This window comes from Thalassophryne amazonica, chromosome 20, assembly GCF_902500255.1.
Source record: "Thalassophryne amazonica chromosome 20, fThaAma1.1, whole genome shotgun sequence".
Classification (NCBI taxonomy): domain Eukaryota; kingdom Metazoa; phylum Chordata; class Actinopteri; order Batrachoidiformes; family Batrachoididae; genus Thalassophryne; species Thalassophryne amazonica.
Window position 1 is genome coordinate 19,418,279 of NC_047122.1, and position 12,758 is coordinate 19,431,036.

Sequence of the window (12,758 nt, forward strand, 5' to 3'; positions counted from 1 at the left end):
ACGGACCAAAGAACAAACTATACGTCCCACCAGAGGCCAGGGCCGCAGTCCTAGACTTCTGTCACGGTTCCAAGCTCTCCTGTCACCCAGGGGTGCGAAGGACCGTGGCAGTCGTCCGGCAACGCTTCTGGTGGGCATCCCTGGAGACCGACGTCCGGGACTACGTCCAGGCTTGTACCACCTGCGCCAGGGGCAAGGCCAATCACCAGAAGACCTCAGGGCAGCTACAGCCACTGCCCGTGCCTCATCGCCCCTGGTCCCACATCGGCCTGGACTTCGTCACGGGTCTCCCGCCGTCCCAGGGAAACACCGTCGTCTTCACGATAGTGGACCGTTTCTCCAAGGCGGCCCACTTCGTGGCCCTCCCGAAGCTCCCTACGGCCCAGGAGACAGCGGACCTCCTGGTCCACCACGTCGTCCGTCTGCATGGCATACCATCAGACATCGTCTCCGATCGCGGTCCCCAGTTCACCTCACATGTCTGGAGGAGCTTCTGCCGGGAACTGGGGGCCTCGGTCAGCCTTTCGTCCGGGTACCACCCCCAGACCAACGGGCAAGCAGAGCGGGCCAACCAAGAATTGGAGCAGACACTACGCTGTGTGACAGCCGCGCACCCGACGGCCTGGAGTACCCACCTGGCCTGGATCGAGTACGCCCACAACAGCCAAGTGTCATCAGCCACCGGCCTCTCCCCGTTTGAGGTGTGCTTGGGGTATCAGCCCCCCTTGTTTCCGGTGGTCGAGGGAGAGGTCGGTGTGCCCTCGGTCCAGGCCCACCTACGGAAGTGCCGTCGGGTGTGGCGTGCTGCCCGCTCTGCTTTGTTGAAGGCCCGGACGAGGGCGAAGAAACATGCAGACCGGCGGCGGGCCCCGGCTCCCACGTATCGTCCTGGGCAGGAAGTGTGGTTGTCCACCAAGGACATTCCCCTTCAAGTGGACTCCCCCAAGCTCCAAGAACGATACATCGGTCCCTTCAAGGTCCTCAAAGTCATCAATCCCGCCGCAGTGAGGCTTCAGCTTCCGGCCTCACTGCGGATTCACCCAGTGTTTCACGTCTCCCGGATAAAACCCCATCACACCTCACCCCTCTGCACCCCGGGTCCGGCACCACCTCCTGCCCGGATCATCGACGGGGAACCGGCTTGGACCGTGCGCCGGCTCCTCGATGTCCGTCGAATGGGCCGGGGTTTTCAGTACCTGGTGGACTGGGAGGGGTACGGCCCCGAGGAGCGCTCCTGGGTGAAGAAGGGCTTCATCCTGGACCCGGCCCTCCTGGCCGACTTCTACCGACGCCATCCGGACAAGCCCGGTCGTGCGCCAGGAGGCGCCCGTTGAGGGGGGGGGTCCTGTTGTGTGGGCCGCTGAAGAGGAGGTACTGCTGGCCCACCACCACCAGAGGGCGCCCTGCCTGGAGTGCGGGCTCCAGGCACCAGAGGGCTCTGCCGCCGACGAAGGCTGCCAGGGTGACAGCTGTCACCCATTACTGGACACAGCTGACTGCACTCAGGACGGAGGTATATCGGCAGGACAGCGTCTCCACCTCAGTGCCGAGATATCGCCTTGAGATTAAGGTAACCTTCTCTGCAAGCTCATATTGAAGACTCTGATAAACCTTGGTAAACCTTTTCAGGACAGCTGACTACAGAAAGCTACTTGCTTGGATAAGTACTCACCTTTCCTGCTTCATTGTAACAAGAGGTGGAGGCGGCTTCTCCCCTCTCTGTCTACTGGGTGCTGTCGCACCCATACCTGTGTGTTTGTGCTCTTTCCCGCCAGCAGTACCGGATCCGACGAGCGGAGGCAGTGGCCACCTGGGAATTCGGGACTTGGCGGTTCCAGTACTTCTGGGGTTCGGTGGCAGAGGAAATCTGGGTGGTTCCGGTTCGACTAGGACGGACGCCTCCTACCTTCGAGCCTGCCCACACGACACCAGCAGATTTCGGCTTCAACTCCAAATTATTAATTGTTGTATTGGTTGTGCTCTTTTCACAACAGTAAAACTTGTTATTCACCTTTCTCCATTGTCCGTTCATTGCGCCCCCTGTTGTGGGTCCGTGTACCTACACTTTCACAACATGTCACACCAATCACTGGTTCCTTCTGGCAGAAAATGTTTCCGAGAAGACGATACACGTGCTGGATTCCATGCCAAACAAGAAGAGAAACGAAACATGTACATTTCCTTTTGGAGGTACTTGCATTTAGTGTAGTATCCACACATTATACAATTCTAAGGATTTAAGTGACATAAAAAAACAGTATGACATTGTGTACATATATTAAATGTATTTGTATAAAACTAGGTGCACTAGTATGTAATGCAATAAGTTGAAATTGACAAGAAGTATGTACATGATTCATTGATACTTGTAGATAACCCTCTGTTTTAGCGTAAGATTGTCTTACAGCTGTTCAGAGAACAGCTCTGTAAACAGAGAAGTCTGACAGAGCAAGCTGTTTTCATTGTTCGGTAAGTTCATTATACTATTGTAGTGTGGTACATGTATGTTTTTGGTATCTTTTTTTTTTTTTTACACATCACCAGCCAATATGCCAATGAGTTATTGCCATGGGGTTGCGTTCATTAGCCATTAGGGAATCCACTATGTCAGTTGTACATGGATATCTTGTGTAGTTTTACATTCAGAGCTTAGGTGTGAATTGTTGACTATGAGGAGTTCCCATATGGGCTTTCTGATAGTCAGGTCCAAAGTGACCTGGATAGGTCACACTCAAGGTCATGACATATGACTGGTCTTTATCTTGCCTTGTATTGCATTAAGAGGTTCGGTCATATATATATATATATATATATATATATATATATATATATAGTAATCTAATCTAATGTACGTGTTAATTTGTCTTTGTTCATATTCGTGATTATAAATCTATTTTGCTGGTGAGCTACAGGGCCCATGGCCCTATTTATGGATATCACCTTGAACCATTAATGTGTTATTCTGGCCAATTTTCAATTTTTTTTGAAAAGTGGTTATCAGATTCTGATTAAAAACAATTTTGTTAAAAAGATTAAAAACACTGCCATGTCCATCAAAGACAACTAAAATATCACCAGAGTCATGTACTGTGCATGGAGCAAGGAACTGTTTGCGGGGTGTTTAGTGATGAATATCTTCAATTAGAATAAAATGTACATAGTGTCATGAGTATTAGATGAATCCAGGTCAGACCATCTACAGGCACAATATGGTTGCTTTTTGTTTTTCAAAATGTTTGTTTCACAGATGTGTGTATGGATACATAATGTAGATTACTGCTCACAATGTATCAAAAAAAAAAAAATCAAAATCAATTTTATTTATATAGCGCCAAATCACAACAAACAGTTTCCCCAAGGCGCTTTATATTGTAAGGCAAAGCCATACAATAATTACGGAAAAACCCCAACAGTCAAAACGACCCCCTATGAGCAAGCACTTGGCGATAGTGGGAAGGACAATGTACAATGTATTTTGGTCATCAGGAACTAAACTGTTTTCAATATGTGTATGTACCACCAGTATTTCAGAAACAAACTCACTCATCACTCACTCATCTTGAACCGCTTTTCCGGGTTCGGGTCGTAGGGGCAACAGCTCCAGCACGGGACCCCAGACTTCCCTTTCACGTGCCACATTAGCCACCTCTGACTGGGGGATCCCGGGGCGTTCCCAGGCTATTGTAGAGATATAATCTCTCCATTTAGTCTGCATCTTCCCCAGGGTCTCCTCCCAGATGGACGTGCCTGGAACACCTCCCTTGGGAGGCACCCAGGAGGCATTCTTATTAGATCCCCGAACCACCTCAGCTGGCACCAACGCGAAGGAGCAGCGACTCTACTCCGAGCTCCCCACAGATGACCAAACTTCTCACCCTATCTCTAAGGGAGACACCAGCCACCCTCCTGATGAAGCCCATTTCGGCCGTTTGTACCCGCAATCTAGTTCTTTCGATCATGACCCAACACTCATGACCATAGGTGAGAGTAGGAATGAAGACTGGCCAGTAGATCGAGAGCTTCACCTTTTGGGTCAGCTCCCTTTTTGTTACAACAGCAGAGTGAATGCAATACCACCCCTGCTGCGCCAATTCTCCAGCCAATCTCACGCTCCATCGTACCCTCACTCGTAAACAATACCCCGAGGTACTTGAACTCCTTCACTTGGGGCAAGGCCGTATTCCCTACCCAGAGTAGGCAATCCATCGGTTTCCTGCTGAGAACCATGGCCTCAGATTTAGAGGTACTGATCCTCATCCCATCCGCTTCACACTCGGCTGCGAATCGATCCAGTGAGTGTTGGAGGTCACAAGCCGATGAAGCCAACAGGACCACATCATCTGCAAAAAGCAGTGATGAGACCCTAAGCCCACCAAACCGGAAACCCTCCTCCCCCCGACTACGCCTTTTGAAACATGTACATTTTGTGTTGTTTGCAGCTACTCTAGTTAAAATTTTGTGCAGTGTATTCATTCTCTATATATTCATGATCTATTTATGCAAAGTATACATCTGCACATATTCTGTTTTACAATGTTAGAATGTTGTTGGCAATTAAATAAGTGACAACCATTAAGAAAAATAGGATCAATGACGGTTGGGTGTATAAGACATTATATTTATCTGCCCAACGGTTGGGCGAATAGCCTTTGCCATCTTATATATCAAACATAAATCGCAAAATGTCGACACTTCGGGAAAGCTAGAAAGATATTCACAGATTCCAAGTTCACGGCTCAATATATCTGAAGAGAAATGTTGTAGAAAAATAAACAACAATAGTTTCTAACCTCAGGAAGGTAGACAACGAGCTACAACCTTATTTTTATCCATATAAGCCGTCCTCTGAGCTGAAAAAATAACACTGATCTGAACGGGCAGGCGGCAGAGAAACGGAAGTTTAGGTCCCTAAGCTTCCGTTTCTCCAAATTTTTTTTATTACTTTTTCCAAACTGAGTGCTGTTGTGTGCAGTAAATTCTGTGTGACTACACCTTATGACTTTGATGCCTCTGAAAATTTAAACAATAAAAAATTCTCCAAAATGTTTTAAAATGACTTTTTTTCCCCAAATTGAGTGCTGTAGTATAATCAGCAGGACCCCACTGTTGTGTGCAGTAAATTTTGTGTCACTACGCCTTATGGCTTTGATGCTATTGAAAATTCATCCATCCATCCATTTTCTTCCGCTTATCCTAGGTCGGGTCGCGGGGGCAGAAGCTCGATCCGTCTATCGATCTCACGCTCCATCCGTCCCTCACTCGTGAACAAGACCCCGAGATACTTAAACTCCTCCACCTGAGGCAAGTTGGGACTGTTGGGACGTGCTATTGAAAATTCAAACAATGAAAAATTCTCTACATTTTTTTGAAAATTACTTTTTTCCAAATTGAGTGCTGTTGTGTGCAGTAAATTTTGTGTCACTACACCTTATGACATTGACCTTCTTCTTCTTTGTCTTTCGGCTGTTCCCATTAGGGGTCGCCACAGCAGATCAATCGTTTAAATCTCAGCCTGTCCTCTGTATCTTCCTCTGTTACACCAACCGCCTGCATGTCCTCTCTCAGCACATCCATAAACCTCCTCTTTGGCCTCCCTCTTCTCCTCCTGCCTGGTGGCTCCATCCTCAGCATCCTTCTCCCTATATACCCTGGGTCCCTCCTCTGCACATGTCCAAACCATCTCAATCTCACCTCTCTGACTTTGTCTCCAAACCTTCCCACCTGAGCTGTCCCACTGATATGTTCATTCCTAATCTTGTCCATTCTTGTCACTCCCAAAGAGAATCTCTACATCTTCAGCTCTGCCACCTCCAGGTCTGCCTCCTGCCTTTTTGTTAGTGCCACCGTCTCTAAACCGTACAACATAGCTGGTCTCACTACTGTTTTGTAAACTTTCCCCTTCACTCTTGCTGATGTTCTTCGGTCACAAATCACTCCTACCACCTTTCTCCACCCACTCCACCCTGCCTGCACTCTCTTCTTCACCTCTTTACCACACTCTCCATTACTTTGAACAGTTGACCCCAAATATTTAAACTCATCTACTTTCGCCACTTCTACTCCTTGTAACTGCATTATTCCACTGGGCTCCCTCCCATTCACACACATGTACTCAGTCTTGCTTCTACTGACTTTCATTCCCCTTCTCTCCAAAGCATATCTCCACCTCTCCAGACTAGACTCAACCTGCTCTCTATGCTCACTACAGATCACAATGTCATCTGCAAACATCATAGTCCATGGGGACTCCTGTCTGATTTAATTCGTCAACCTGTCCATCACCACTGCAAACAAGAAAGGACTCAGAGCTGATCCTTGGTGTAATCCCACCTCCACCTTGAATGAGTCTGTAATTCCGACTGAGCATCTCACCACTGTCACACTATTCTTGTACATGTCCTGCATAGGGATGGGTATTGATAAGATTTTATCTATCGATGCCATTATCAATTCTTCTTATCGATCTGATTCCTTATCGATTCCCTTATCGATACCTCGTGAATTTTGTACTAAAAGTAGGCTTTACAGATTTTCTATGTATTTCATTGAGTCGTAAAGTAAATAAATATGAAATTGGTCACTGTATCCTTGATCTCTGGACATAAATAAAAATAAACAAAACGGTGTTTCACTTTGAAGTTATTAATTCCGACTGGATTCTATCATTCTAACTTGACTCAGCAGAGAGCCGCGCAGAGTTAGGAGCTGTGTGAACAGAACGGAGGACGATTCTCGTTTCTTTCTCCCAACAAGACAGGAGTCCCAGCTAGTAACTTTAATCCGCACAAAAGTGACTCACGATTTCACATATTCGGGGATGAAAGTGGTGAAAAACAAAAAAGCTGAAACCCAAAATTACCCCCCAACACCACGTGCACGAAAATGTTTGAATTCTAGATGCTCTGAAATGCAATCTGGGACTATTCCAGACAATAAACTGCAGTGAGTGCAGCATCCATTTAGTGAGAAAAAACTTTCCTTATTCAAAATCATTCCAGTAGTATTCTGCTCTTACAAGGATGTAGCAGTTTTCTAACTTGGCAGATAGTTCTGGAGGAAATCACTGAAGAAATTAACACACTGAAAATATGGTTTGACTGAAACAAACTGTCATTAAACTTAAATAAAACAGGGATGAAATGGAGGTGTAAGAGTCACTAGGTGTTCACAGGAAACATTTATTTCTGTATGTTCATTGTTAGTTGGTTTTATATTTTTTCTGTTGTGTTTTTATTCAGGTTCTTTTTGTCTCTTTCTCTAAAATTGTATATAATCATTAGATTAGTTATTATTACTATTATTGTTGTGCTTGCTATTATTAATAATTTATAAACAAAAATAAATTAAAAAAATACCGGTACTACAATTTGTAATACATTTGACTCTTACAACAACAAACGCTTGATAGCGGCAACTGCTTAATGCTAACTTAACATTGAAAATGCCATAGACATGCTAATGTGTTAGCATTGGTCCCGTTTTTAAGTTATAAAATACATCTATCAACTGTTTCAGAAGACCATAACAGGTCGGTTTAACATAAAAAAGGTAAATAAAGGCCATATGCTCTTTAGGGTTTTAGTGGGAGAAAGCGAAAGAAAAAAAATTAATCAACAAAGCAATGATCGAAGCACTGGTTCGATCTGCGAATCACTGCTTGATTACAGACCCACTGCAGGGTCTATAATCAATGTGGAGAAATGATAATTTTCCTGACAAACACCCCCAAAAACAACAGCCACTCTGAAGGACCAATAAGGGAATCGTTAAGTAAAAAGGTTATTGATGTCGGTGGATCGAACCATTTCTTAACGATACCCGAAAGGAACCGGTTCTCGATACCCATCCCTAGTCCTGCATTACCCTAACATACTTCTCTGCCACTCCAGACACCTTATGACATTGATGCTATTGAAAATTTAAACAATGAAAAATTCTCCAAAATGTTTTAAAATTATTTTTTTCCCCCAAACTGAGTGCTGTAGTACACCCCCTGGCAAAAATTATGGAATCACCGGCCTCAGAGGATGTTCATTCAGTTGTTTAATTTTGTAGAAAAAAAGCAGATCACAGACATGACACAAAACTAAAGTCATTTCAAATGGCAACTTTCTGGCTTTAAGAAACACTATAAGAAATCAATAAAAAAAGATTGTGGCAGTCAGTAACGGTTACTTTTTTAGACCAAGCAGAGGAAAAAAATATGGACTCACTCAATTCTGAGGAAAAAATTATGGAATCACCCTGTAAATTTTCATCCCCCAAATTAACACCTGCATCAAATCAGATCTGCTCATTGACATTGACCCTATGCCATGACATTGACCCTATGTGTCTTTTTGCAAGGAATGTTTTTGCAGGTTTTGCTCTATGGCAAGATGCATTATCATCTTGAAAAATGATATCATCCCCAAACATCCTTTCAATTGTCCAAAATATCAACATAAACTTGTGCATTTATTGATGATGTAATGACAGCCATCTCCCCAGTGCCTTTACCTGACATGCAGCCCCATATCATCAATGACTGTGGAAATTTACATGTTCTCTTCAGGCAGTCATCTTTATAAATCTCATTGGAAAGGCACCAAACAAAAGTTCCAGCATCATCACCTTGCCCAATGCAGATTTGAGATTCATCACTGAATATGACTTTCATCCAGTCATCCACAGTCCACGATTGCTTTTCCTTAGCCCATTGTAACCTTGTTTTTTTCTGTTTAGGTGTTAATGATGCCTTTCGTTTAGCTTTTCTGTATGTAAATCCCATTTCCTTTAGGCGGTTTCTTATAGTTCGGTCACAGACGTTGACTCCAGTTTCCTCCCATTCGTTCCTCATTTGTTTTGTTGTACATTTTTCGATTTTTGAGACATATTGCTTTAAGTTTTCTGTCTTGACGCTTTGATGTATTCCTTGGTCTACCAGTATGTTTGCCTTTAACAACCTTCCCATGTTGTTTGTATTTGGTCCAGAGTTTAGACACAGCTGACTGTGAACAACCAACATCTTTTGCAACATTGCGTGATGATTTACTCTCTTTTAAGAGTTTGATAATCCTCTCCTTTGTTTCAATTGACATCTCTCGTGTTGGAGCCATGATTCATGTCAGTCCACTTGGTGAAACAGCTCTCCAAGGTGTGTTCACTCCTTTTTAGATGCAGACTAACGAGCAGATCTGATATGATGCAGGTGTTAGTTTTGGGGATGAAAATTTAAAGGGTGATTCCATAATTTTTTCCTCAGAATTGAGTGATTCCATATTTTTTTCCTCTGCTTGGTCTAAAAAAAAGTAACCGTTACTGACTGCCACAATCTTTTTTTCTTGATTTCTTATAGTGTTTCTTAAAGCCAGAAAGTTGCCATTTGAAATGACTTTAGTTTTGTGTCATGTCTGTGATCTGCTTTTTTATCGTGATCTGCCAGGGGTTGTATAATCAGCAGCACCCCACTGTTGTGTGCAGTAAATTTTGTGTCACTAAACCTTATGACTTTGATGCTATTGAAAATTTAAACCATAAAAATTCTCCAAAATGTGTTAAATTTTTCCAAACTGAGTGATGTAGTATAATCAGGACCAGTGTTGTATAGTAACGAAGTAAAAACACGTCACTACTGTACTTAAGCACGTTTTGGGAGACTTTGTACTTTACTTGTTTTTTTAAATTCAGCTTACTTTCACTTTTACTTCACTACATTTCCGACCTTAATTGCATACTTCTACTCTGATACATTTTCTATGCGCCATGCCGTTATTCGTTACAAAAACAACCCACACACGAAAAAAGTTGTGTTTTCACCCAGAGACACCACTGATTACTAGTGACTGCAACGAAGTCAGGCCGATTTGTCATGAGGCATGTCTGATAGGCTTTTTTACAGTTGTGCACTTCCGCACTTGTTTGTCAGGAAAATGATCATTTCTCTACATTGATTACAGACCTCCAGCGGGTCTGTAATCAACTATTCTGCAGCGCGGCTTTGTTTGAACCTGGAACCAATCAAAGCAGTGCTTCGATCTATGATTCGTGGATTCATTGTTTTATTTCACTTTATCCTAATTTTTCCCTGCTAAAACCCTTAAGAGCATATGTCTGTGAGTAATATTTTATATTTTTATGTTAAACCGACCTGTTATGGTCTTCTGAAACAGTTGATGTATTTTATAACTTAAAAGCGGGGCCGATGCTAACGCGTTAGCATGTCTATGGCGTTTTCAATGTTAAAGTTAGCATTAAGGTGTTCGCATCAGCACGTTTGTGTTGATGTGTTTTCTGTATAATTAATGGCTCAGCGTTGTCGTAAAAGAGTCAAATCGTAATTTTTTTAAATTTATTTTTATTCATATATTACTAATAATAGCAACAACCACAATAGTCTACATAATAATAATAGTCAATAATAATAGACTAATAATGTTACAATACAATTTTGGAGAAAGACAAAAAGAATCTAATGAAACAAAACACAACAGAAAAGATAAAACCATGTAACAATGAAAATAAATAAATACATACAGAAATAAAAAACTGTTTCCTGTGAACACCTAGTGAGTAGCCTACTCTTGTTTAGGTTTTGAAACCTTGTTTCTGAAGTGTTTTTGTGTGATGTGCACAATTTTCAGTACTTTGACTAATACCACCAGTCATTTACAAGCCTAGATAAACTTTGTAATATATATATAAAAAAATTAAATCAGTCCGTTTTTAATTAACATTTACTTGTACTTTTACTTTCAATACTTGAGTACATTTAGTTGTACATTACTTGTCATACGTAAGTACAATAAATACTAGATACTTTTACTTTTACTTGAGTAGCATTTCAGTCACTGACTTGAACTTCTACCAAAGTCATTTTTTAATGGGTATCTGTACTTCTACTTAAGTATGATTTTCCAGTACTTTATACAACACTGATCAGGACACCACTGTTGTGTGCAGTGACTTTGATTACATCTTACCTTATAACATTGATGCTATTGAAAATTTAAAAAATAAAAAAATTCTCCAAAGTTTTTCCATAATGACATTCTCCCAAACTGAGCTCTGTAGTATAATAAGCAGAACCCCACTGATGCGTGCAGTGAATCTGGTGATATCAATCCTTATTACAATGATTTATTCAATAATTTTCTGGTGTTTTTTTCATGTATGCACTTTGTAGAGTAGACGGTCCCTAATGGTGCGTTTACACGAGCAAGATGCGTTACAAATGTCATTTTTCTGTCATTCGTGACACATTCCTGACATTCTTAACGTGACTTAACCCATCTGAATAGGTTTCTTAATAGTGCGTGTTGGTGCGTGATATTCTTGATATTCGTGGAGCATGTTTTTGCCTGTCAAAAAATCTTCCACGAATGTCACACACCACCCTCATTTCGTCTCACGTCGTGGAGGTCGCAACTGAGCGTGTTGATCCATCTTGATGAGTACTGATCCTTAACAGAACGTGACAACGTTCGTAGTGGTTCCTGTGATGGTTCTTGGAGCCCAAACTGTCATGCATTATTACAAAGTGACACGGAAACTGTCAAGTTTTGCCACGACTTGTAACGCGGCGTCACATTTCACTGTGCGCCACGACGAATCAGTTTTCTGTCACGTGCGCACAATTAAACTCAGCTCCACAGTGTTCAGTTTGACACAGTATGCCAAAGAGGAACAGTGACGCGAAGTCAGCCAAGTGTCGTTCCACAGTTCCTGCTGAAGCTCCTCAGGACGCTCCTGCAGGTGTTCCACCTGCTGTTGTAACCGATGAGCGGGAGAACGAGTCTGACCAGAGGAACCAGAGGAGCGAGAGGAGCCTCACGTGCAGCCAGACATCTCTGCACCTCCTCCAGTCCGGCGGAGGAAGAAGCGCACACACAATTAAACCCTGCTGCACCGCATTCAGTTTGATTGCTGCCACCAAGTCGGCTGAAAGTCTCATTTCAGTGCTCTTCAGTGTGCTCCTGCAGGTGTTCCACCTGCTGCATGTGCCTGATGTTTGGGAAAATGCGCGAGACGAGAGCCGCATGAAGCCACACATCTGGCTCTGTCCTCCTCTCTGCGCCACTCCATGGCACAGAGCACAACTAACTTAGGTAAAGTTAGAAAGATATTCACAGATTCAAAGTTCACGGCTCAATAGATCTTAAGAGAAACGTTGTAGAAAGACAAACACCACTAGATTCTAACCTCAGGAAGGTAGACAACGAGCTACAACCTTATTTTTATCCATATGAGCCATCCTCTGAGCTGAAAAAAATAACACTGATCTGAACGGGCAGGCGGCAGAGAAACGGAAGCTACAAAGTGCATACATGGAAAAAAAAAAAGACACCAGAAAATTATTGAATAAATCACTGTAATAAGGAGTGATATCACCAAATTCACTGCACACATCAGTGGGGTCCTGCTAATTATACTACAGAGCTCAGTTTGGAAAAATGCCATTATGAAAAACTTTGCAGAATTTTTTATTTTGAAAATTTTTAATAGCATCAAAGTCACAAGGTGTGGTGTCACCAAATTCACTGCACACAACAGCCATGTCCTGTTGATTATACTACAGCACTCAGTTTGGAAAAAAGTAATTTTAAAAAAATGTGTAGAATTTTTCATTGATTATGTTTTCAATAGCATCAAAGTCATAAGGTGCAGTGACACAAAAATTTACTGCACACAACAGTGGTGTCCTGCTGATTATACAACAACACTCACTTTGGGAAAAAGTCATTTTCAAAACTTTGGGAGAATTTTTTATTGTTTAAAAT

The 12,758-nt window shown here is 42.7% G+C and overlaps 1 protein-coding gene across 4 annotated transcripts in view; it reads right to left on the reverse strand.

Moving 5' to 3' along the window:
- LOC117501656 (class I histocompatibility antigen, F10 alpha chain-like) overlaps nt 1-12,758 on the reverse strand; it is a 94,070-nt gene that overhangs the window by 72,325 nt on the left and 8,987 nt on the right. The gene's annotated exons all lie outside the window — the stretch shown is intronic.